Source organism: Salvelinus alpinus, chromosome 17, assembly GCF_045679555.1.
Source record: "Salvelinus alpinus chromosome 17, SLU_Salpinus.1, whole genome shotgun sequence".
NCBI classification, from domain to species: Eukaryota; Metazoa; Chordata; class Actinopteri; order Salmoniformes; family Salmonidae; genus Salvelinus; species Salvelinus alpinus.
The window spans coordinates 19068062-19080130 of record NC_092102.1 but is presented as its reverse complement, the minus strand read 5'-3'; positions in this window follow the sequence as shown (position 1 = coordinate 19080130).

The following is a 12069-nucleotide window of genomic DNA, read 5'->3' as shown; positions in this document are numbered from 1 at the left end:
TAACCTGTCTCCTCCCCTTCATCCTGAAGAACACACTGAAGAACAAAGGAGAGGGATTGAAGTGGATTTCATAGGTGAAATCAATAAGGGATCATAACTTTCACCTGGTCAGTCTATGTCATGGGAAGAGCAGGTGTTTTCAAAATTCATAATCAATAGATCAATAATATAATAATATTTTTTGCAAAAATATTTATCTTTCTTTGACAATCTGTAGACATTATGAGAATAGAAAGTTTCAGAACTTTTGTAAAACATCACAGCACAGTTGAAAAATATATGGCAAATAGAAAGAGAGCAGGTGTTCTTAAAGTTTTGTACACTCAGTTTATAGTTGATGCATCTCCAAGATTTCTACACATTTCATTACATGCATATACAATGCTACCTCTGTTTTTCATGCATCTAATAGAAGTTACTGCGCGTCCGATATATAGAGAAATGTCTTTGGGAAAATGTATTTTTGTAGGCAATCCTAAGGCTAGTCGTACATTTTTTATATTATTTTCATAGATAATGATGGCAGTCCTACATGATACATTTGGTGGTGCTTCAGAGCGATTTCATTTTAAATAATACATGATGAAAAAATGAAACTTTGAATGAAGCTAATTTACATTTTTAGCAGTAGCAGAAAGAGAGAGAGAGAGAGAGAGAGAGAGCTGCGAGCAGACAGCTGCTGGGCTGTGGAGCCAGGGGCCCTACTTCTCTCCTGTGGAGACTAGCAAGCACTCATAACCGCCACTAAACTAGCTAGCCTTGTTTACATGACTCACAAAGAAGTACAGTATGACTATAGGCTAATTTAGAGACCATTTAGAGACATGAAACACAGTGCTGTAACCTATGGTTATCATGAAGAATGTCATCAATGTGTATATGTACGTGTGTGTAGCATATGTGCGTTTGAGTATGTGATTCAATTACTACCGACCTGGTAAGGTCCTCCTGAAGGTCTCTGTGGATTTCCTTTGGTCTCGTATCCCCTGCCCCATCTTCCGAGGCCCCACTCTCTCTGACACACTGAAGAACAAAGGAGAGTTAATGACGATGTCAAATTCTGATCCTGGCATTTCCCCATTGACACCCTCAATTCCCCATCTACATTTCATATCTGCATGGGCCGGCTGGGCCACGCTGTAAAGGCCAGCCTGGATTAAGGTATCAGGGTATTACCATGGATGTGATGCGAGCCGAGCCGAGCTTCCTCCTTGACGGACATGCAGGAAGGCCAGGCAGAAAGAAGAGAGACCCTAAATCCCTGTCTGGATCAAACCATGACATCCATGTCCGCTAAGCTCTCATCAGGCTTACCCTCTCCATTGCTCACCTCTCATACCCAGGAGTTCAGACAGACATGTTGGCATGTAATGTAATGTTGGATGTGCAGTAATTGTTTTGTCCTTTATTTGTTCCCTCTCTTCTTAGTCAGGGTGATATAAGTAACCGAAGTGATATTAGTAACCCCCTATGTCCAGGAGCATAGGGGGTAAGGAAAGTTATTCAAAAGCAATGTTTGATCATAGAGACACCAATCTCAACAACAGAATGCCAACAATCTGCATTTACAATAAAGGAGAATTAATTACATTGTCAATATATTTGTTTGTGTTTATTGTTCAATGTTGGAGAAATATGAATAACATGAATGCTGCTTTTGGTGTGCTTTATCTGCCAACAATATAAAAACAACAACATACAGTTGAAGTCAGAAGTTTACATACTCTTAGGTTGGAGTCATTAAAACGCATTTTTCAACCACTCCACAAATGTCTTGTTAACAAACTATAGTTTTGGCAAGTCGGTTAGGACATCTACTTTGTGCATGACACAAGTCATTTTTCCAAACAATTGTTTACAGACAGATTATTTCACTTATAATTCACTGCATCACAATTCCAGTGGGTCAGAAGTTTACATACACTAAGTTGACTGCGCTTTAAAACAGCTTAGAAAATTCCAGAAAATGATGTCATGGCTTTAGAAGATTCTGATAGGTTATTTAAATCATTTGAGTCAATTGGAGGTGTACCTGTGGATGTATTTCAAGGCGTACCTTCAAACTCCGTGCCTCTTTGCTTGACATCATGGGAAAATTAAAAAAAATCAGCCAAGACTTCAGAAAAATAATTGTAGACCTCCACAAGTCTGGTTCATCCTTGGGAGCAATTTCCAAACGCCTGAAGGTACCACGTTCATCTGTACAAACAATAGTACGCAAATATAAACACCATATAAACACGCAGCCATCATACCGCTCAGGAAGGAGATGCGTTCTGTCTCCTAGAGATGAACGTACTTTGGTGCGAAAAGCGCAAATCAATCCCAGAATAACAGCAAAGGACCTTGTGAAGATGCTGGAGGAAACAGGTACAAAAGTATCTATATCCACAGTAAAACAAGTCCTATATCGACATAACCTGAAGAGCCTCTCAGCAAGGAAGAAGCCACTGCTCCAAAACTGCTATAAAAAAAAGCCTACAGACTACGGTTTGCAACTGCACATGGGGACAAAGATTGTACTTTTTGGAAAATGTCCTCTGGTCTGATGAAACAAAAATAGAACTGTTTGGCCATAATGACCATCGTTATGTTTGGAGGAAAAGGGGGGAGACTTGCGAGCCGAAGAACAGCATCCCAACCATGAAGCACGGGGGTGGCAGCATAATGTTGTGGGGGTGCTTTGCTGCAGGAGGGACTGGTGCACTTCACAAAGTAGATGGCATCATGAGAATGGAAAATTATGTGGATATTTTATTTTATTTATTTTACCGTTATTTTACCAGGTAAGTTGACTGAGAACACGTTCTCATTTGCAGCAACGACCTGGGGAATAGTTACAGGGGAGAGGAGGGGGATGAATGAGCCAATTGTAAACTGGGGATTAATTAGGTGACTGTGATGGTTGAGGGCCAGATTGGGAATTTAGCCAGGACACCGGGGTTAACACCCCTACTCTTACGATAAGTGCCATGGGATCTTTAATGACCTCAGAGAGTCAGGACACCCGTTTTAACGTCCCATCCGAAAGACAGCACCCTACACAGAGCAGTGTCCCCAATCACTGCCCTGGGGCATTGGGATCTTTGTTTAGACCAGAGGAAAGAGTGCCTCCTACTGGCCCTCCAACACCACTTCCAGCAGCACCTGGTCTCCCATCCAGGGACTGACCAGGACCAACCCTGCTTAGCTTCAGAAGCAAGCCAGCAGTGGTATGCAGGGTGGTATGCTGCTGGCTATATATTGAAGCAACATCTCAAGACATCAGTCATGAAGTTAAAGCTTGGTCGCAAATGGGTCTTCCAAATGAACAATGACCCCAAGCATACGTACAAAGTTGTGGCAAAATGGCTTAAGGACAACAAAGTCAAGGTATTGGAGTGGCCATCACAAAGGGCATTCTCAATTCTATAGAAAATTTGTGGGCAGAACTGAAAAAGCGTGTGCGAGCAAGAAGGCCTACAAACCTGATTCAGTTACACCAGCTCTGTCAGGAGGAATGTGCCAAAATTCACCCAAATTATTGTGGGAAGCTTGTGGAAGGCTACCCGAAGCATTTGACCCAACTTAAACAATTTAAAGGCAATGCTACCAAATACTAATTGAGTGTATGTAAACTTCTGACCCACTGGGAATGTGATGAAAGAAATAAAAGCTGAAATAAATAATTCTCTCTACTATTATTCTGACATTTCACATTCTTAAAATAAAGTGGTGATTCTAACTAAACTAAGACAGGGAATGTTTACTAGGATTAAATGTCAGGAATTGTAAAAAAAAAACTGAGTTTAAATGTATTTGGCTAAGGTGTATGTAAACTTCCAACTTCAACAGTATATGCACACACACACACTCTTAGAACACTACTTCTATCTGTTTGATATGGATAACACACAGGGAAAAGCAAATAACCTACTGTATGATGGCTATTTTGGGTAGCCTATGCTGACTATTTTGATCCCATTGTGTTTAATGGTGCCTCTAAGCTTTTATAGTGCATCGAAGTTTCCAATTCAGATTGCAAACCTTTACTGTGCACTGGGGCTTATCAGACAGAGCTGAAATTGACAGTGTTAGCCAGAGTAAAACAAGCAATCCAACTGAGTGTTGTCAGTTGCTCTGTTATCTTTCACAGGTGCCTTTAGACACATTAATTGGCTTGCTTTAACAGAAGTCTGATGAACCTGTAAGGAAATGTGTTTCTTCAACATTGTGGAGTGGAAAGTATCCTCCTTTAGTTGGAAAGGATAAGGATATCCAATGTTTCCTTGTTAGTATGCAAAACAATGCATTCTACTTCTCACCACACCTCATTTCCGATGGCGAAGGGGGAGGAGATTACTCCATTAAGCAATTTGGTTTTGTTTAATAGTGGCTCATTTGAGCGAGGAGCATGTGAAATGATTGGGATGCGTTGTCGTGTCTTGTTCCTGCCCACTTGCCATTTGTGTGTGTGTGCGTGCGTGTGTGCGTGCGTGTGGATGTGTTTAACTAGAAGTCCTCACAAGAATTTGTTCTTAACTGACTTGCCTAGTTAAATAAAGGTTAAATTAAGAATGTAGGTTTAGGGAAAATACGATTTTGAATGGGACTGAATTGTGTGTCCCTACAATATTAGCTGTACAAGACTGTGTATGTGTGTGTCACCTGCTCCACGTGCCGAGCAGGTATACTCAACTGTAATAAAAGGTCATCCCTGGTGGAGTGTGAAAATGTGTGGGGGGATACAGTGTGTGTGAATGAGTAATACGAAACCTTTCCAAGGTTGGGCCTATTTTGGATTTTTGCTCTCCTTGCAGTTAAGTGGGAGTGTAAATTACTTACTGCTGTGGGTGCAAAGTACTTAATTGTTTTTTTTTCGTTGTTATTCATCCGCCCCTGACAGCTTGATTGTGTCACTGAAGTGTTGAATGCTGGGCCATCTGCACATCTGTCTGTTCCTCATTTTCTCTCTCTCTTTCTCTTTCTCTTTCTCTTTCTCTTTCTCTTTCTCTTTCTCTCTCTCTCTCTCTCTCTCTCTCTCTCTCTCTCTCTCTCTCTCTCTCTCTCTCTCTCTCTCTCTCTCTCTCTCTCTCTCTCTCTCTCTCTCTCAATTCAACTCAATTCAAGGGCTTTATTGGCATGGGAAATATATGTTAACCTTGCCAAAGCAAGTGAAGTAGATAATAAACAAAAGTGAATTAAACAATAAAGATTTACAGTAAACATTACACATACAGAAGTTACAAAATAATAAATAGATTTCAAATGTCATTATGTATATATACAGTGTTGTAATAATGTGCAAATAGTTGAAGTACAAAATGGAAAATATGATAAACATAAATATAGATTGTATTTACAATGGTGTTTGTAATTCACTGGTTGCCCTTTTCTTGTGGCAACAGATCACAAATCTTGCTGCTGTGATGTCACACTGTGGTATTTCACTCAATATATATGGGAGTTTATCAAAATTGTATTTGTTTTCATATTCTTTGTGGGTCTGTGTAATCTGAGGGAAATATTTGTCTCTAATATGGTCATACATTTGGCAGGAGGTTAGGAAGTGCAGCTCAGTTTCCACCTCATTTTGTGGGCAGTGTGTACATAGCCTGTCTTCTCTTGAGAGCCAGATCTGCTTCGGCGGCCTTTCTCAATGGCAAGGCTATACTCACTGAGTCTGTACGTACAGTAGTCAAAGATTTCCTTAATTTTGGGTCAGTCACAGTGGTCAGGTATTCTGCTGCTCTGTGTACACTCTGTTAAGGGCCAAATAGCACTCTAGTTTGCTCAGTTTTTTGGTAAATTCTTTCCATGTGTCAAGTAATTATCTTTTTATTTTATCATGATTCGGTTGGGTCTAATTGTGTTGCTGTTCTGTGGCTCAATGGGGTCTGTTTGTGTTTGTGAACAGAGCCCCAGGACTAGCTTGCTTAGGGGGCTCCTCTCCAGGTTTATTTCTCTATAGGTGATTTCTTTGTTATGGAAGGTTTGGGAATTGCTTCCTTTTAGGGGGTTGTAGAATTTAATGGTTATTTTCTGTATTTTGATCATTTGCGGGTATCGGCCTAATTCTGCTCTGCATGCATCATTTGGTGTTTTACGTTGTACACAGAGGATTCATTTGCAGAATTCTGCACGCAGAGTCTCAATTTAGTGTTTGTCCCATTTTGTCAATTCTTGGTTGGTGAGCAGACCCCAGACCTCACAACCATAAAGGGCAATGGGTTCTAAAACTGATTCAAGTATTTTTTGCCAGTATTTTTTCCTAATTGGTGTGTTGAATTTTATGTTCCTTTTGATGGCATAGAAGGCCCTTCTTGCCTTGTCTCTCAGATCGTTTACAGCTTTGTGGAAGTTACCTGTGGCACTGATGTTTAGGCCGAGGTATGTATCGTTTTTTGTGTCTAGATGGAATTTCTATTTGTGGTCCTGGGAACTGGACCTTTTTTGGAACACCATTATTTTGTCTTACTGAGATTTACTGTCAGGGCCCAGGTCTGACAGAATCTGTGCAAAAGATCTAGGTGCTGCTGTAGGCCCTCCATGGTTGGGACAGATCTAGGTGCTGCTGTAGGCCCTCCTTGGTTGGTGACAGATCTAGTTGCTGCTGTAGGCCCTCCTTGGTTGGTGACAGATCTAGGTGCTGCTGTAGGCCCTCCTTGGTTGGTGACAGATCTAGGTGCTGCTGTAGGCCCTCCTTGGTTGGGACAGATCTAGGTGCTGCTGTAGGCCCTCCTTGGTTGGGACAGATCTAGGTGCTGCTGTAGGCCCTCCTTGGTGACAGATCTAGGTGCTGCTGTAGGCCCTCCTTGGTTGGTGACAGATCTAGGTGCTGCTGTAGGCCCTCCTTGGTTTGGGACAGATCTAGGTGCTGCTGTAGGCCATCCTTGGTTGGGACAGATCTAGGTGCTGCTGTAGGCCCTCCTTGGTTGGGACAGATCTAGGTGCTGCTGTAGGCCCTCCTTGGTTCAGCCAACAGTAGACATTTGACTTCAGATTCTAGTAGGGTGAGGTCGGGTGCTGCAGACTGTTCTAGTGCTGTCACGACTTCTGCCGAAGTCGTTGCCTCTCCTTGTTCGGGCGGTGTTCGGCGGTCGACGTCACCGGCCTTCTAGCCATCATCGATCCATTTTTCATTTTCCATTGGTTTTGTCTTGTCTTCCCACACACCTGTTTTCAATCCCATTCATTACCTATTGTGTATTTAACCCTCTGTTTCCCCTCATGTGTTTGTCAGAGATTGTTTTATGTCAAGTATTGTTTTCTTGTTGTATAGGTGTGCGACGGGTCCTCGTACCCATGTTTATTTGATATATGTATATTTTCGTGCTTGGAGCATATCGAGTGGACATTTAGTAAAAGTCTACATTTACACTCCGTCTAACTCTCCTGCGTCTGACTTCCATGCCACCTATACACACTACTATGACAGAAAACAATCTCTGACAAACACATGAGGGGAAACAGAGGGTTAAATACACAATAGGTAATGAATGGGATTGAAAACAGGTGTGTGGGAAGACAAGACAAAACCAATGGAAAATGAAAAATGGATCGATGATGGCTAGAAGGCCGGTGACGTTGACCGCCGAACACCGCCCGAACAAGGAGAGGCAACGACTTCGGCAGAAGTCGTGACAAGTGCCCTTGCCAATTTGTTTATATATATGTTGAAGAGGGAGGGGCTTAAGCTGCATCCCTATCTCACTCCCCGGCCCTGTGGAAAAAAATGTGTGTGTGTTGTTTGTGTACATGGATTTTATAATGTTGTATGTTTTTCCCCCAACACCACTTTCCATCAATTTGAATAGCAGGCCCTGGTGCCAATTTGAGTCGAAAGCCTTTTGAAATTACAAAGCATGAGAAGACTTTGCATTTGTTTTGGTTTGTTTGTTTGTCATTTAAGATGTGCAGGGTGAATACGTGGTCTGTTGTACGGTAATTTGGTAAAAAGCCAATTTGACATTTGCTCAGTACATTGTTTTCGCAGACGAAAACAACGAGTCTGCTGTTAATGATAATGCAGAGGAGTTTCCCAAGGTTGCTGTTGACGCATGTCCCACTGCAGTTATTGGGGTCAAATTTGTCTCCACTTTTGTGGATTGAGGTGATCAGTCCTTGGTTCCAAATATTGGGGAAGATACCAGAGCTGAGGATGATGTTAAAGAGTTTAAGTATAGCCAATTGGAATTTGTGGTCTGTATATTTTATCATTTCATTTAGGATACCATCAACACCACAGGCATTTGGGGGTTGGAGAATCCAGTGGGTTCTGGTAGTCTTTAAAATATGTGTATTTGATCATGTATATGTTTTGCTGTTTGTTGTTTGTTATAGAGCCCCCCAAAAATTGAGAAGTGGTTTATCCATACATCTCCATGTTGGATAGATAACTCTTCGTCTTGTTGTTTATTTTGAGTTTTCCAATTTTCCCAGAAGTTGTTAGATTTTATGGATTCTTCAATTACATTGAGCTGATTTCTGACGTGCTGTTCCTTCCTTCTTTTTCCATAATGTATTTCTGTATTGTTTTAGTGATTCACCATAGTGAAGCTGTAGGCTCAGGTTTTCTGGGTCTCTATGTTTTTGGTTGGATAGGTTTCTCAATTTCTTTGTTAGGTTTTTGCATTCTTCATCAAACCATTTGTCATTGTGGTTTTCTTAGGTTGTATGCTTGAAATGTTTAGATTTTATAGGGAAGCTGAGAGGTCAAATGTACTGTTTAGGTTTTCTACTGCCAGGTTTACACCTTCACTATTACAGAGAAACATTTTGTCCAGGAAATTGTCTAGAAGGGATTGAATTTGTTGTTGCCTAACTGCTTTTTAGTAGGTTTCCACACTACTCTCCTTCCATCTATAGCATTTCTTAATATTATTCAGCTCCTTTGGATTTGATTCCTCATGATTTATCAAAGCTCTTTTTAAGTAGAGTGTAATTTTGCTGTGATCTGACTGATAAGGGTGTCAGTGGACTGACTGTGAACGCTCTAAAAGACGTTCACAGATGACCTCAGACCTTGTATATTCCAGGATGAGATCGTAAAAGCTTTGTGTTCTATGGAACAGTGTCTAGTGTTGTTTTTGTGTGGTTTAGGCCCGAACCATCACAGTAAGTGTGAGCAGAGCATGTTGAGCATCTGATACATACCTCTTAGGTCGCAGGATGGGGCTTGGGTGGGTGTAATAGTTGGGGTTGGGCCTGTTGCTCTGCTTACGGCCTGGGCATATGTCCTGCTGTCATGTTGATGTCCTTGCCGCAGGGGTGGGGGGCATGGGGTGGGCAGAAAGGTTATAGGTCTGAATTGGGGGGGTCTATATAGGGTGTGACTAGGGTTTGCTTGGTTTCTCTCATCTCTCTCTCTGTCTTCCCACCTCTCTAACTCTCTCGCTATCCCTCTCTTTCTCCCTCATTTTCTATCTTTCTCTCTCACTATCTCTCTATCTCTCTCCGTTTCTCTCTCTCTCTCTCTACTCCCTCTCTCTCACTTCTATTTCTGATCCTCTACTGCCACATTTCCCCGCGATGACAACGTGGTCCAGCTGTCTCCAACGTCTTGTTATGGCGTTATTCTGGTGTGTGAGAACGTGGCACGAACACACGCATTCTGTTCCCTCTTCCTTGTGCCCTGCCTGTGAAATGCCTTGGAGCAAGGACAAAATAATAATAAACACTTCAACACAATGGCTCACTCAGCAGACACATCACATCAGAGGGAGCAGCACAGACGCAATTACCCTGTCCTCTCTAATTGGCTCTCAGAGGAAATTAATGGGCTTTTTCTATTTTAGTTGTTGAACCCGCACATTTACACAGATCCCTCCATCAAGATCTCTCCATCAATATGTGTGTTTTTGCCCTCAGATCAGACATATAGATTATATTCAACCCAATGCAGGGGGTGGTTTGTTCATCTTGAAGAGAGGAATAGGGTAGTCAACTGGAGGTATGGAGCACAGCTGTGAAATAAGAATACACTACAGCACATAACCCTGTAAAATTGAGGTTGACCGTTATTTCTTGAAACACTTGTTACAGGCTAGGTTCCCATCATGGGTGTTTTAACTAAGTGTCGTGTCGTTTCTGTGAACAACCTGTGAAACCTTCCAACTCACTCTTTCTTTCTCTCACTTTCTCACTCTTTTTCTCCCTTACTTCCTCCTCCGTCTTGCCAGTGTTGAGTGAGTGGTAGGGTTGGCCATGACTGTCCTGGTGTCCGTGTTTTGGCGTGCTGCTGGGTCTCTCTGTGGGTGGGCCATTAGTGATGATGGGCCACCTGTATGACTGCACTGCGGCGCGTTTGTGTGTGTGTGTGTGTGTGTGAGTGACTGCAGCGTGGGTGGGTGGTCGCGGAGAGCAAGCCTGGCAGTCGTCCCCTGTGCCTCTTGAGTCTCTCTGTGTGTGTCTGTCCGGTAGGTACCCACTCGGATCTGACAGGTGTGTGTGTGTGTGTGTGTGTGTGTGTGTGTGTGTGTGTGTGTGTGTGTGTGTGTGTGTGTGTGTGTGTGTGTGTGTGTGTGTGCGTGCGTGCGTGCGTGCGTGCGTGCGTGCGTGCGTGCGTGCGTGCGTGCGTGCGTGCGTTGCGTGCGTGCGTGCGTGCGTGCGTGCGTGCGTGCGTGCGTGCGTGCGTGCGTGCGTGCGTGCGTGCGTGCGTGCGTGTGGGGTGACAGATGCTGGAACACGGCTGTCACTTAGTAATGATTGAGCATTACCCTGCCACTTGCACACCATGACTCATAGGACACACAACGTGCTCCATCGCCATATTGTACTGTCTGTGATCTCATCCTATGTTCCTCTCACTGTTGTCTACGTATCGTTGTGGAAAATGTAAATGTTGGTAACAGCGAAACGTTGAAGCAATAAGTCATGAAAACCCAGGAATTATCTTGTGAATAACATGCGAAGCCAAATGCCAGGGAAACAGCCCATAGGAGGGTACTATTTTTTTAATAATTCCCGGGTTCGAGGGCGTTATGGCTTTTAAAAATGGTTGCCAACATATTTCAAAAATGACGACATGTTTTCATAAAAAATATTATTTTGAGGACAGTACATTTGTTTTGTCTAATCCTTCCACCATACAAAATAGTCCAGGCAAAAGCCAGTCGTTAGTTCTGAGATTCTGATGTTATTAGCCAAATGGGCTTGTCGTTCATTCTATCCATTCTGTTTGCAGTGGTTGCTACTGTATGCTAAACAAAACATTGGCATATAGCTATGCAGGCTAGCTACTTCTCCTTTGCTAGCTAGCCAACTAAAGCTAACACACAATACAACAAGCAGCTCAAATGACAGCAAAGTACGTGCATTTTACCTTTATTTCTATTGCCATTTCATTCGATATTTCCATTATAATGATGCTGATTTCACTTGGCTCAGGGAAACTGTCAGTCTCATCAAATATGCATGGCACGGTGGAGATTGCAAAACAGAACTGCAACAGTAGCTATGTTTCCATTAACTTGTCCAGTGATTTTTTGTCGACATTTAGAATATTTGCATAGAATAGGGGTTCCCAAACTTTTTCACTCAGGCCTTACCTCCAGGATTGTGTGCCCCTGCGCGCATACGCCACGTCTATTTCTATGGGCACAAGCACTGTTAGGGCCTACATAAATCTGTTCCAACAGCAGATTCCCAACAGCAGTCCCAACACCTTACCACTGCTACACCTGGCTATCAGCGGAACCTTGTCTGGCAGCGAAACAGTTCATTCAGCCTCATTTACTGGCTTTTTAAAAAACTTAGGTGATATGGCAAACTTGCTTAAACAAGTGTGGTTTCTACTGACGATTGAGATGTACGAACTATGGCATGACGGGACAATGAGCATATGAGAGGCAATCCATAATTCAATTAATGATTAAGACATCAATTAGGGAGCTAGGACGGATGTAGTCAATATCACTATTTCTTCAGCACTTTTTAAATGTACAGCGACAGAATTCAGAACATGGCCCGTTCTTACAGTATTCTCCCTGTACACCAAGTCAGAACCGTAGGATAAATAAAGGGGGCATATAAGCAGACAATAAAAGCTCTTACAACATTCAATGATTACATTTCTCTAAAACAGGCTAT